The sequence below is a fragment of the Chrysoperla carnea genome, chromosome 2, assembly GCF_905475395.1.
Source record: "Chrysoperla carnea chromosome 2, inChrCarn1.1, whole genome shotgun sequence".
In the NCBI taxonomy this organism is placed as follows: domain Eukaryota; kingdom Metazoa; phylum Arthropoda; class Insecta; order Neuroptera; family Chrysopidae; genus Chrysoperla; species Chrysoperla carnea.
The window spans coordinates 42,934,886-42,947,554 of NC_058338.1; the positions used below are offsets into that span (position 1 = coordinate 42,934,886).

General features: G+C 28.8%; 1 protein-coding gene across 1 annotated transcript in view; it reads left to right on the forward strand.

Annotated features, from left to right (window-relative positions):
• The window catches only part of LOC123293240 (heterogeneous nuclear ribonucleoprotein L), a 406,564-nt gene that overhangs the window by 164,891 nt on the left and 229,004 nt on the right, over window positions 1-12,669 (forward strand). The gene's annotated exons all lie outside the window — the stretch shown is intronic.

Here is a 12,669-nt window from a genome sequence, read left to right on the forward strand (position 1 = left end):
AACAATGAATTAAAAATATAAAAAAAGTACATGAATATTCCCTATTTTGTCATACTACTGACGACAGGAGAAATTCTACTTCATGTTATTCATTCCTTTTGAGAAAGAATTAGCTATTTGATAGTGTGGGGGGGATGCTAAAATGCATTTATTTTATTCTAAATTCCAGATAGAAGACGCTGGATATTAATTTATAACAATTTTCCACTTATGTTATTTTTGGAGCACCAATACTAATAGTACCGGAATATCTAGAGGAAAACTGACAGAATTGAATGTTTATGTAAAAAATAATGGTGCATTATATTATCAATTTTCTCCGTATTTTGACTTGAAGAACCTGAACTACATGATGTGGAAACATGAATTGGTGCCAATCAGAAAAGCATAATGTGTCATTTTAACGATGATTTATTAATTTTAGTTGAAATGTCATATTAATTTGAAATTGATCTTGATAAAAATATTAATTTTAATTGGTTCGCATTCTTACTGTATGTGGTCATAATGGAATGCAGTCGTTAATCTTAGATTAATTAATTATCATACCGAGAAATGAATTGAGCAACTTATCCTTTCAAATATACGCAGATAGATTTGAATTAGAAAATTATATTATTTTGGAAAGCTTATCATTTAGCAGAAGTTCATTTTAATTCAGGGAATAAACAATAAATAAAAGTCGAACCTTCAGCTTTAATAAATTCACCACGGAAATCGTAAATGAGTCTTATTTAATTTTGGTACATAAATAACGGCTGACTGACTAGCCCTGTTCTGATGTTTAACTGACTAACTATCATAACTGTTATCTATTTTCTAATTTTTAGCGTTAATAAATTCATTTAAATACCACGGATAAGTGAATCTGATGTATTTATTGTCCATAAACAAAAGCTGACTGACCAGCCTTGTTCTAACACCTAATTGACTGACAATCATAACTGTTATTAATATGCAATATACAATCTGTATAACGATTTTCAGTTTTAGTAAATTCATTTTAGTACCACGTAAAACTTAACTGTTCCGATAGCATATATCTGACCCTTGTTCTATCGTTCGCTTGACTGAGCGCAGTATGTGTGTGTACACAACTACTATAACCAATCCTCAAATTATCAGCTCTAGTAAATTCATTGAATTTTTTTTTGACCTGGCTCTAAAACCATCTTTTACAACACAAATTATTCATTGAATTTTTTTGGTAGTTATACCAACTACACAGAAAATTGATTTCATTTGCGAAACCCAAAATGGTTTGAATTTGGATCATTTACATCAGTGATTCCCAAACTTATTTGACCTATCGCCCCCTTTCCAGAAAAAATATTACAAAGTTCCCCCTTAATTTTTTATTTGTTTTAATAGCAATTAATAAGGAATATAAATATTATTATATCTGTGAGAAGAAGAATTAACGAGTAAAATATAGTAAAAAAAGTTGTAAATTAAGAACATCGAAGTTTGAAATTATGCAACTATTTATTAAATTACGAATAAAGATGATACAAAAAAGTATCTTAATTTTAATGTGAAGGATGAACCTGGTGTGCTGCTATCAATTTAGCAGCACACTTATAAATTTGTAATAAGCGTTACAATTTTTCTAATTATTTTCTTTTGTCTTTTATGGTTACACCACCGCCCTGGTTTCCTGCAGCGACCCCCAGGCGGCGGTAGCGCTCACTTTGGGAATCGTGTTTTACACCTTTGCCTATTGACACTTTTGATGCGTATGTCAAAATCATCCTATTTCTTGCATTATTAGTGATACCTATATACTTAATTTTCATAATATTAGTGCGAGGTCCTGTCATATTTTTTATGAAAACTTAATTTTAATTACTAAAAAATATCGGAGAATCTTTTTATATGCTTTTACCCTCAATATATGAAATGGTAGACCACTAGTAATAGAACTAAATCGTTGGTATCTGGAACATAATTAATTGTGACTGTTTTAAGGATGCCAAAATCTAAAATATGATAAAAAATTGAGTCTCAATTTCCAAAAATTTTTATATGTAGTTTGTGCTAATACATAAATATAATTTTTGAGGTACACCTACCGTACACTGAATCTTTGACAAAAGTTCTGAACAAACCAAAACTAAAATAACCGTAAATGATATAAACAGACAGTTGGCGTTTATGTAATTATAGATAAATTATTGTAATTTATTTTATAATATTTTCTTCAATGTGATATTTACGTACCACCTAAGGTGCTAATTTCACACAATGCTTGCCTATAAATTATCATGTCTTTTTTAGTTCGTATTAGCTACCGTAATTATGTTATTTCATTAAATTTATATGATTGTGGGTGTTTTTTATGACAGGTGTTAAAAGCTGATTGTTAAAATAACACCACGTACACGATTTTAACTAAAATGTTTGTACTGTGTTTTTAAACATCTTTAAATTGCAGTTACCACAAACGCTTTTACACTACATAATTAGGGTTGGGTTTCTATTCGTTTGTCATAGTTGTACATGTCGAACATACAGAATGGCTCCTCATCTAAAAAATACTGCACTTTTTAAACGCGTAGTTTAACTAATTATTTTTGTTCGTGTACTTATAAATTTTGCATACAGAGGCTTACATTTTGAAGACAAATAATGCTTATAGAATTAAAGGTTAATTAAAATTGTAAAAAAAGTACAGCTTTATCCGGAATCGAAGTCGCATCTCTTAGATTCATGCCCAGCGTCTTACCAGCTTGACCATATATGTATGTTACAACAATTTTAGACTCAAATTCGTTGCGTTGAAAAATTGGCGCATTGACTTACAACATTAATGAATACAATAGACTCGGGTTTGATTCCTGGTAAATGTGAATTTTTTTCTCCTAAACCGATGGACCGATTTGGTTGAAATTTTTTGTGTGTTGTCAAGTGGATGCGAGGAAGGTTTATATTCACAATTCAGTCCACCACAAAATGTTTTTGAGGGTTCTGCACCAAAAAATGAAAAACCATGAAATAAATGGAGGAAACGCAGATAAATTATATATTACCTTGTATCTTACTATTCAAATGTATTTATTTGCGCTCCCACCATATTTATCTTGAATTGCGAACAGCTATTTAAACAGTAATTATGAGGTATTATTTATTATTCAGGTATTGTGAATTGACTGTAAGAGCTATGTGCTACCGTAGCGAGCTCCACTCACGAAGGCTCCAGCCAGGCCGAAGGCTAGATATTCCAAAGTTTTAAGTTTTCAGTTCCGTGGAAACAATCATCCATAAATAAATTCCAACGATATTTCGATGAAATAATCACAAATATTTAAATAACCACTTTTTAATAGAAAATTGCAAAATACACACATGTTCATGAATTGAATACTGGATTCATTCGCGGAATTTATCACTTGATCAATATTGTGATTATGATCAGGTATGTAAGTTTTCGAATCAATGCAAGCCAACTATTACAAATTAACATTTTTGTATACTGCAAAATTTTTATATGGTCAATAATCATTGTTTTTAATGCAATTATGGATTTTGTGGGATGTAGGATATGCGGTTTTAGGTGGGATAATCTGTATTAATAATGTATATATTTTCCCTATTATGTGACATGTCATAGAAAAGGTCTTTTAATATTAATTTTGTATTTCACTTTACAACTTTACTATGTAATACTTTTCAGAAAGTATGTCATTAGTATCTGTCCCTACTGTAAAATGTTTGGTACAGGTGTTCGTAGAATGATCTAATTAGTCCTCTATAGCTATGTTTGTCCCTTAAGCCCATGACTTAATTTGTCAACAACATAAAATAAAAAGTAAATCGAAGTTTTCTGAAAATATTTTAGCAAAACAAGTAATAGTGAAGAAGTTTTATTTTTAGAGTTTCTTTTAAACAACCTACTTAAGAGAAAAATGTATGACGAGTTTATTTTGTGTTCTTTGACTTTCAAAATACGAAAATAGCTTTAGAAATATTTGTTTAAATATAAAAATAAAATAAAGTGGTTTAGGCAATTCTCGGCTACATTTCCAACTGGCAAGATATTTTGATACACAATATATACACCGTGTTCTGTTATTAACTGCAGAAACCTAACTTTTCAAAATAAGCTCATCAAGAGCAACAAAAAAACTCTTTTCCAAATTTCGATCTGAGCCTTAATTTGGGAGCTACAGGAATGACAAAAATTGATAAATTTGATTATTCATTGGCTGTCATTCGATAAACAGTAACCAATGATAATCAGAAGATATTAGTAAATTTTTTTTAAATAATATTCAACTGAGGTAGGGATTTTTAGAAATTATAACATGATTTGATTCGATTATATTATTTTGCAAAAACATTAAATTATTGTACGTAAACAAATAAACTATGTGACAATGGGTGTGGTTTGCTTGCTTAGGTCCAATGATAAATTGTTTACTTATAATTATTATTATTTTCTAAGAATAATAGAATAAAAATATTTAAATTATAAAAAGTGGGACAATTTAATAATTTTATACATTTTTTGTTTTTTATTATTCTGAGAAAATAATAATACTTATAAGTAAACAATTTATCATTGGACGTAAACACGCAAACCACACCCATTGTCACATAGTTTGTTTGTTTAAGTACAATAATTTAATGTTTTTGCAAAATAATATAATCGAATCAAATCATTTTATAATTTCTAAAAATCCCTACCTCAGTTGAATATTATTTAAAAAAAATTTAATAATATCTTCTGATTATCATTGGCTACTGGATATCGAATGATAGCCAATGAATAATCAAATTTATCAATTTTTGTCATACCTGTAGCTCCCAAATTAAGGCTCAGATCGAAATTTGGAAAAGAGTTTTTTTGTTGCTCTTGATGAGCTTATTTTGAAAAGTTAAGTTTCTGCAGTTAATAACAGAACACGGTGTATAGATATCTACAAGGTGTTCTATAATGGACTGCAGAACTGTCGACTTCCTTAATTCGCTTATAAAAACGAACGAAAAGTTCTTTACCTTTCGATCTAATTTCCGAGATAATTAACCAAATCAGATAATAAATCTTAATTTTTTGGCTATTAACTTTTGTATGTCCGGCGCACCGTTTTCCTTAAAAAGTCAAAAAATCTCTAAGCAATGAAAATTGAAAATCGTATTTATTAACAATAAAGACCTGGGCTTTCAAATTTTATTTGTAACTATAGTATTTAGCGCATTCTTTTTTATATAAAAATAGTCAATAAACTTGCCTCTCAATTTTCTGACGTAAAAAAAGGTTATTCGATTCGGCTATTAGCGACATTTTTTTTGTGTTATTCATCATAAAAATAGATTATTGTTTTTTTCTTATATTTTGCTGATTTTGTCAGTCTATGTTATGCTGTTATATTTTATTACTTCATTTGATTTTATGTTTTTTATTATTATTCATCTATTAATAGATCAAATGTCTTTCTGGTAAATGAAAAGAAACATTACATTTTTATTATTACATTATATTTTTCATTTTTTACCGTTTTCATTTTAAAAGTAAAATTTTAAGATAATGAATGAAAAAGTTAAAAATAAATTTTCCATCAATGCTAAAATTTGATAAAAATATTGTTTACGAAAATTTTTTGTGACGTGGATATAAAATTATTCGAATAAATAATATTTAAAGGAATTTTTATTCGTATGGTATTGTTTAATTATATTTTAGATTATTACCAAATGTTCTATGATCCCGTTGAAATTTTGTAAGAAGTGCAGGGTTTCAAAATCAGTGATGTAGCTGCCTACTCAACGCATTTTAAAATTAAATCTGTAGATAAATTATGAAATAGACTCTGGATAAACATACTAACATACATAATGTTGTGGGGAGGGGGGTCGAATTGCAGTGAGAAGCGGGAAATTCTAAAAAATCCAATTTCGTCATATTCAATTTATTTCAACTACATCAAAAATATAAGTATGAAGTAATATAAATTTGTACGAAAATTATCAGTCAGTTTGTTTTGGCATTGATCCTTAAGTATCTATCAACATTAAATTACAAGGTACAGACATAAAAATTTTACAGAAACATGAATCGAACTAAACGAGCAAACATGAAAATTCGGCAAGAACGTGACTTAAATAGAACGAATATAAAAGTTTTACAACTGACTTCCTATCGTGAAATCAACAAAGTAAAATGAAAAGTCCTATAAACACTAAAATCATGAACAAAATCAATTCTCACTACTCTAGTACCTGAGATCAAATCAATCGTGGTGGGGATTCAGCAATCATAATGCTAATTTTTGCTTTTTCGACCCTGACCACGCGGTGGCCCGGAAAAATTTTTGAAAGCCCGGCCGCTCGGCAAAAGTTTCTGAACTCGTCTCTGCCCTATGATAAAAATGAATCTACTCTTACTGTTTTTTAATAGAATTATCTTATCCTTACAGAAGTATTCCGTCATGCTATTAAATAGTTGCATCACGGGTTGTTTCAAAATAACAAAAAGCATACGTTCTGAAATGTATTAAAATTTTAAATACATACGAAGTAAAATTTAAACTCTAATATGTGAAAACAAAACTAAAATACACAATTGCAATCATTTTAAAGTTTAGATAAATGTTTTGTTAAAGCTAGTAGATACACTTAGTTTAATATTAATTAAAGTTTTGACAGCCTCCATGGGGCTAAGAGAGTAGAGTCACTTACTAACGTATATGTTACGTATAGTACAAACAGTGCGGTGCGGTGCGGTGCCTATCTTAAATATCTATCTACTAGTACTATCTGGAACATGTAAACAGGAAGTATAATTTCATAAAGAAGAAGTTTAACACAAACTGAGTGTCAAATGTTATAAATTACGACGGATGAGATGGTTACAAGATAGTTACTTTGTTCTAAGTATTTGAACGAACATTAGTAGATGTTTAGTCAGTTAGATAGGTAGATGTATGTTATTGCTTGGCTGTTTGTTTATCAATTACATACGGTGCATTCGAAGTTGATTGAAATATAACTTTGCAACGGATGTGTAGTTATTATTTTAAACAATTATAATATTTCTTACATGTGCATATTTTATTTAATGTGCATTGTTAGTTATTAACATGACATTAATGTGATTGTTAAATTTTATGATGAATAATATATTATTTATGTTATTTTAATTGCTTACTTTGTATGCAGTACTTACTATGAATTAATCAATATATAAACTAAAAAATTGAATAATATATAATTCAAAAAATTTTAAACTCTACAGCGTTAAATAAAATCTGAAAAGAAAGTCTAGTAGTTTACATAGCGACTTTAAAAGTGGGCACCCATTATAAGATTTGATTCATTTTAGGTCTTCGGTCGCTATGTAAACTACTGGACCTGTTTCTTTCTTTTCAGATGCAGTCGGGTTTTTAATTTTTTTACTTATATATTTTATTTTTGACTTTTTAGTGTCCCGCCACTAAAAATAACCTCTTAGTATATACTATTTTAAAACATTTTAAGGTAATTTATTATTCCTTAGAAAAATTAAACATATAATTTATATATATTTTTGTAATCCCCTTTTAATTTCCTATATTTTGATATCCTACTCGATAGATTTGGTTAATTTTTGTTTTTTCAAACACCCATCTAAGAACATTTGGGTTTTTGATACAAATGATAAGATCAATGTCGAAATCTATTGAGCCGTTTGGCAGATACGAGGAAATAAAGAAAATTACAAACAAATATACATAACTAATATATAAGAATCAGAGATAGCAAAGAAGACCTCAGGAAATGCACAGAAAAATCCGTGCGAGATGGCTGCCTCGATATTATAATACCAACCATTGAAATTATTCTGTGTTCCGTTTTCATTCAAGGGCCGCTCTCCTATCCCAAATCAGGGAAGCATTTGAGGATAGAAGAGCAGATAAAAGAAAATTGAGGTAGATCTAACAATCAGCGAGGACATATAGTTACATCAAAAGATCTAAATTGTGGGGCAAATTAGGTGCTTATAGACTCAATAGGAAGCCAGATATAAACACCGAAAAATGTAAATTTATAGTTGCTTTGTTCGTCATGGTTATACTACTACGTTAGAAGTGAATATTCACTAGTTAATTATAGGACATAAAATTGTCATTTTGCAACTTTGGGCGTCTTAATCCGAAGTAGGGGGAAGATGATAAAATCATCTAAACAAAATAAATAAGATAAAATTGTGGATATTAAGCGAATATATATGTTTTGAAAAACTTTGGGGCAATATAAGTCGTTTCTGAGTGATAGTAAGTGAAAAGTATTTAATGTAAAGTGGCAGATAGATTCACCGCTGTTTATCCGACCATGCTTTCCAATATAGTCAAGTCGAAAAAATCTCCCCACATTTCACTCGATTTTGAGGAGCTATGGAAATTTCTTCTTCCCTCATTGGTTATTCAAATTTCTCGCATGGATTTGTTCCGATAATCTCTCGGAATATTACATTAATTTCTTTGAATTTTCGTAATTAGACTGGAAGATATTGATTGAAAAATTTTGGTGCTTCATTTTCTCACTTTTATTTCGGAAGGGACTGAAAAGTATACCTTCCGAAAAATATAATGGTATTCTTGTACAGATACACAGCCTTGGTGATATTTCCTTAAATTTAAATTTGTTTTGATCAGATTTTAATAGAATGCAAGCTAATTTATTTTTAATTTATCAGAATATAATAATTAATTCTGTTGAAATGTTAATCATCATGAAATAAATATGATTATATAATAATAAATAATAAATCACTTTATAATCAATACAAACAAAATAAAATTTATACATATTAATCGCTTATTATTATTGCTATTCACAAATCTTGATCATAACAATAATGTATTATTCATTTCGACTTATAGAGAAAATAACAAAATGTTTTTAAAGTTATGTACGATTGCATTACCCACACACAGAATCGTCCAACAATAAATATTTAAATAGTAATTGAACGTAATAATGTATAAAGCCGCGGGGCATCTGTAGTAGTTTTATTATAGGTACTATTCGTTTTTATTGTATTCATATTTAAGTGCCTATCTTGTTGTATTTACTATTTTATAATGTAATAATAAACTGTTGTAATAATTGAATTAGATCAGGCATGGGCAAACGTGGCTTAGAGAAGTCTTTCAAACTTCTGTAACTAACATGCGAGTAAGACAGTGACAACCAAAAATACGAGTTAGACAGAGCGACAACATTTTTTTTCTACCTATCTCATTACTATTAGAGAAACTGAGATTTGTAGAAGAGTCGTGTACCCGTCTCGCTTCCTCCTCTATGAGAAATGCGGACTTGGATAAAGAAACACATAATAAAGTTTTTGGCACACAATAAAGTTATAACAGTGGTGACTTCGACTGAAAGTAACTCGCCCATGCCTGAATTAGATAAAGAAGTGTTGAGAGCATAGGCGCCACCATGATTACATTCAGGGGGCGCGTCTGCGTCTACACTAAGGCCGATCAACAACCAACTATTTTTTTTACTTTCGATACCGAAAAAATGGTTGCTATACACTTCTAGAAAATTATCTCCAAATATGAGATATTAATATTAATTAATTTGCCAGTCTTAAAAATAAATAATTGCGATCTGGAAAAAAACACTAACGTCATACAAAACAAAATTTAGGTGCTCAATTTTCTCACGACCTTTTCGTTTCGTGGTACAAGTCTTTCTAGTATACATTTTTCAACATAATAAACTTTTGCGTAAGAATTTATTTGCAGCGTTGTAATAATAAACTTTTTACTAACCCACTCCATATATTATATTATGCATTTTACACACATAGATGCACTTCTATTGTTTTTTTTTTTTTTTTCATTTTTATTTGAATTATTTATTTATTTAGCAATTCAAATATTTATTTTATTCACCTATAATATCTGTGCTCATATACCGTTATTATTAAAAGCCATGAAAAAGTAATTTATGTACATAAAAAATATTTTGTAAATATTGTAAAAAAAATTGTACTACATAAAATCAACAACGTTAAGAATTACTATAAAAAGTGAACACATAAGCAGCTTCTGTTTGTTATTACAGAGCTAATAGCAGAAGCTACTATTGGTAGCTTCTGTGTTATCTGTGTATTGGCTCCGTGTATGAGTTTTATATCAGGCATTTTCCATGGTTTCGATACACTACTTTATTTATATTGTGTGACTGTATATATGTATGTATAATTCTATGAATGACATATAAGGTTTACATTGAAAATTTAATATTATTTTCTAACTTTAAATAAGTATTTATGTTTAAAAAATATTATTTATGCAATTTCGTCTCTTATTTTCACAATTTCGAATGCAACGGGTTTAATTAATTATTATTTTTAATAATTTTGTTTTGACATTTGTTATACCATTTACATGTAAGTAGTCATATTTTAAATAAAAAGCATGATAATTGTAAATTTTTTAAAAAGATAGCGTTCGATCGATTCAGCTGTCCCCTCCACCTACAATAACCACACAATTTGTTTAGAATTCAATTTCATGTGACGACCGCCACTTAATTTTTTTACAGCTTGAGATCTAAAAGCCCGTGCCGCATTGGTAAAAAAAAAAAAACATTTAAAAATTTACAATTTCCTTTGGTTTAACTTATCGATTCTTAAAGCCGATTAAACTCAAAATTATGAAAGAAGATGGATTCCAAATCCAAATAAAGATAAAATATTTTACTTTCACTGGGTGATCTAAAGTGAAAAAAAGACATTAAGTAATTTTTCTTCTAAACATTTCACGAGATATAATAATACTGATATAAATAAGAATTCCAAATTAAGAAAATTGTGGAAAACATAAGTGAAAACTGTTTTTCCCATTCGATCACAGAAATCTGTACAACATTTAATCACGATTATTTCGGTAAAGTAACGAATCCATCAGTAATTATATTCCAACCGCTAACAAAATTGGGCTACTTGATTTAACATTGAAACAAAAGACTTTTCACATTTAATTTTAAATGGGCTAGTTTATTGAACTTATATTTCTCACAAGAGATATTACAGTTGAAAACTTAAACTTACGAATTATATTTTACTCATATAAATCTACGCAGAAAAGGCTGTAAAATTATTTTCATTTAAAATCTTTTTTTTTTTAAAGAAAAGTTGGGAGTATGAACGGCTACCCAGTTTCCGAAGAAAGTATAATATAGAGATTGCAACGTTGGTTTTAAAGCGTTAAATTATTGGCTTAAAAGATTATAGATAAGGAGATTGCGCAAAGAAGCATGACAGATGATACATAGATTGAATAAATAGTCATTTATCCGGATCAAAGAATTTCGTGCCTAGTATTTTAGTTGATCGAGAATATGGTTTTAATTAATAGACGATTATCATGCAAGTAATTGCAATTTATCTATCTGTAATAACTGTGTGAATACTCAACCATAACTTAAATAGATGATAGCACATTAATAACAAATTGGAAGAACGTAAGAAATATTTTATGCTACTTCTTTACATTTTTGCATGTGATTCGAACTAAATTTAAAAAGTACAGAAATTTGAATATCTATCTTCACTTTTCATTGCAATCTTTTGTGTCAAAACATGTATACAGTTAACTACAAAAAAAATTATTTAGATTTTTTCGAATGATTTTTAGTTTAAAAGTGTATTGAAAACTGGATATTCATAATTTAAAAAACCATTCTCAGTATAGTTTGGAAATTTAGCTTGACAAAATACAAACTTCAACAGCGTTTGGTTATGATGATCCGCAAGTTTTATAAATGTTCCTAATCATTCTTTTAAAAGCGTGCATGGTCTAAATCACAACAAAATTAAATAAGGTAATAAAGAAAAATGTTGCATCTTTGAAATTTTCAAGTCGTTTATTAGGTTGTAAAAACTTCGTACCAAGAAATCGACCTGGCAGGGGCGGATCTAACCTCCTTTTTTAGGAAATAGTTGGGGCCTTTAATCAGTTTTTTACAAATTAAAATCAAAGAAAAACTATGCAACAAATATAAAAAAGTTCAATTTGATGTTCTAGCGGATTTGATTGTGCATTTTTTTTTCGAGTTTCTAGCTTCAAAATTAGCTGGGATATGCCCATTTTAAAATGGTGCACTTTTTACTCATTTAATCAAATGAACAAGAATCAATCTTGTAAACCGTTAGAGATACAATAAAAGTTTTGGTGTAAACATCGCTATTTATCTGTGAGGGCGCAAATTAGTACAAAACTTTGATATTCATTTTCTTCAAAACAATAAAATATAGGGAGTTGAAAATTTTCAGGTAGCTGGTCTTGTGAAACATTCTAGAAGAACCAACAAAAATTCTAGATAATATTTTTGAAAATTTTTAAAGTTTCATCCTCTCACGGATAAGCAGTGATGATTACGAACAAATGTTTCAAACAATAGTTGTTTATTTTTTGATAAGGAATAACTTTTACATTTAAATTTATGTTTACTCTAACGGTTCACAAAATGAATTCTTTTAAATTTTATTGAATGACCAAAAAATGCACCATTTTAAAATTGCTTTATTTAGTCTATTCGCATATTTCCCCACTCATCACTACTGTTCTTTGACCTACACAAAGTTTTGATTGAATGGCATTAGATATCTTTTGGTTAGATCTTTTTAAGCATTTGTACATGCTATGTCATTGGAATGAAATGTTTGCGAAT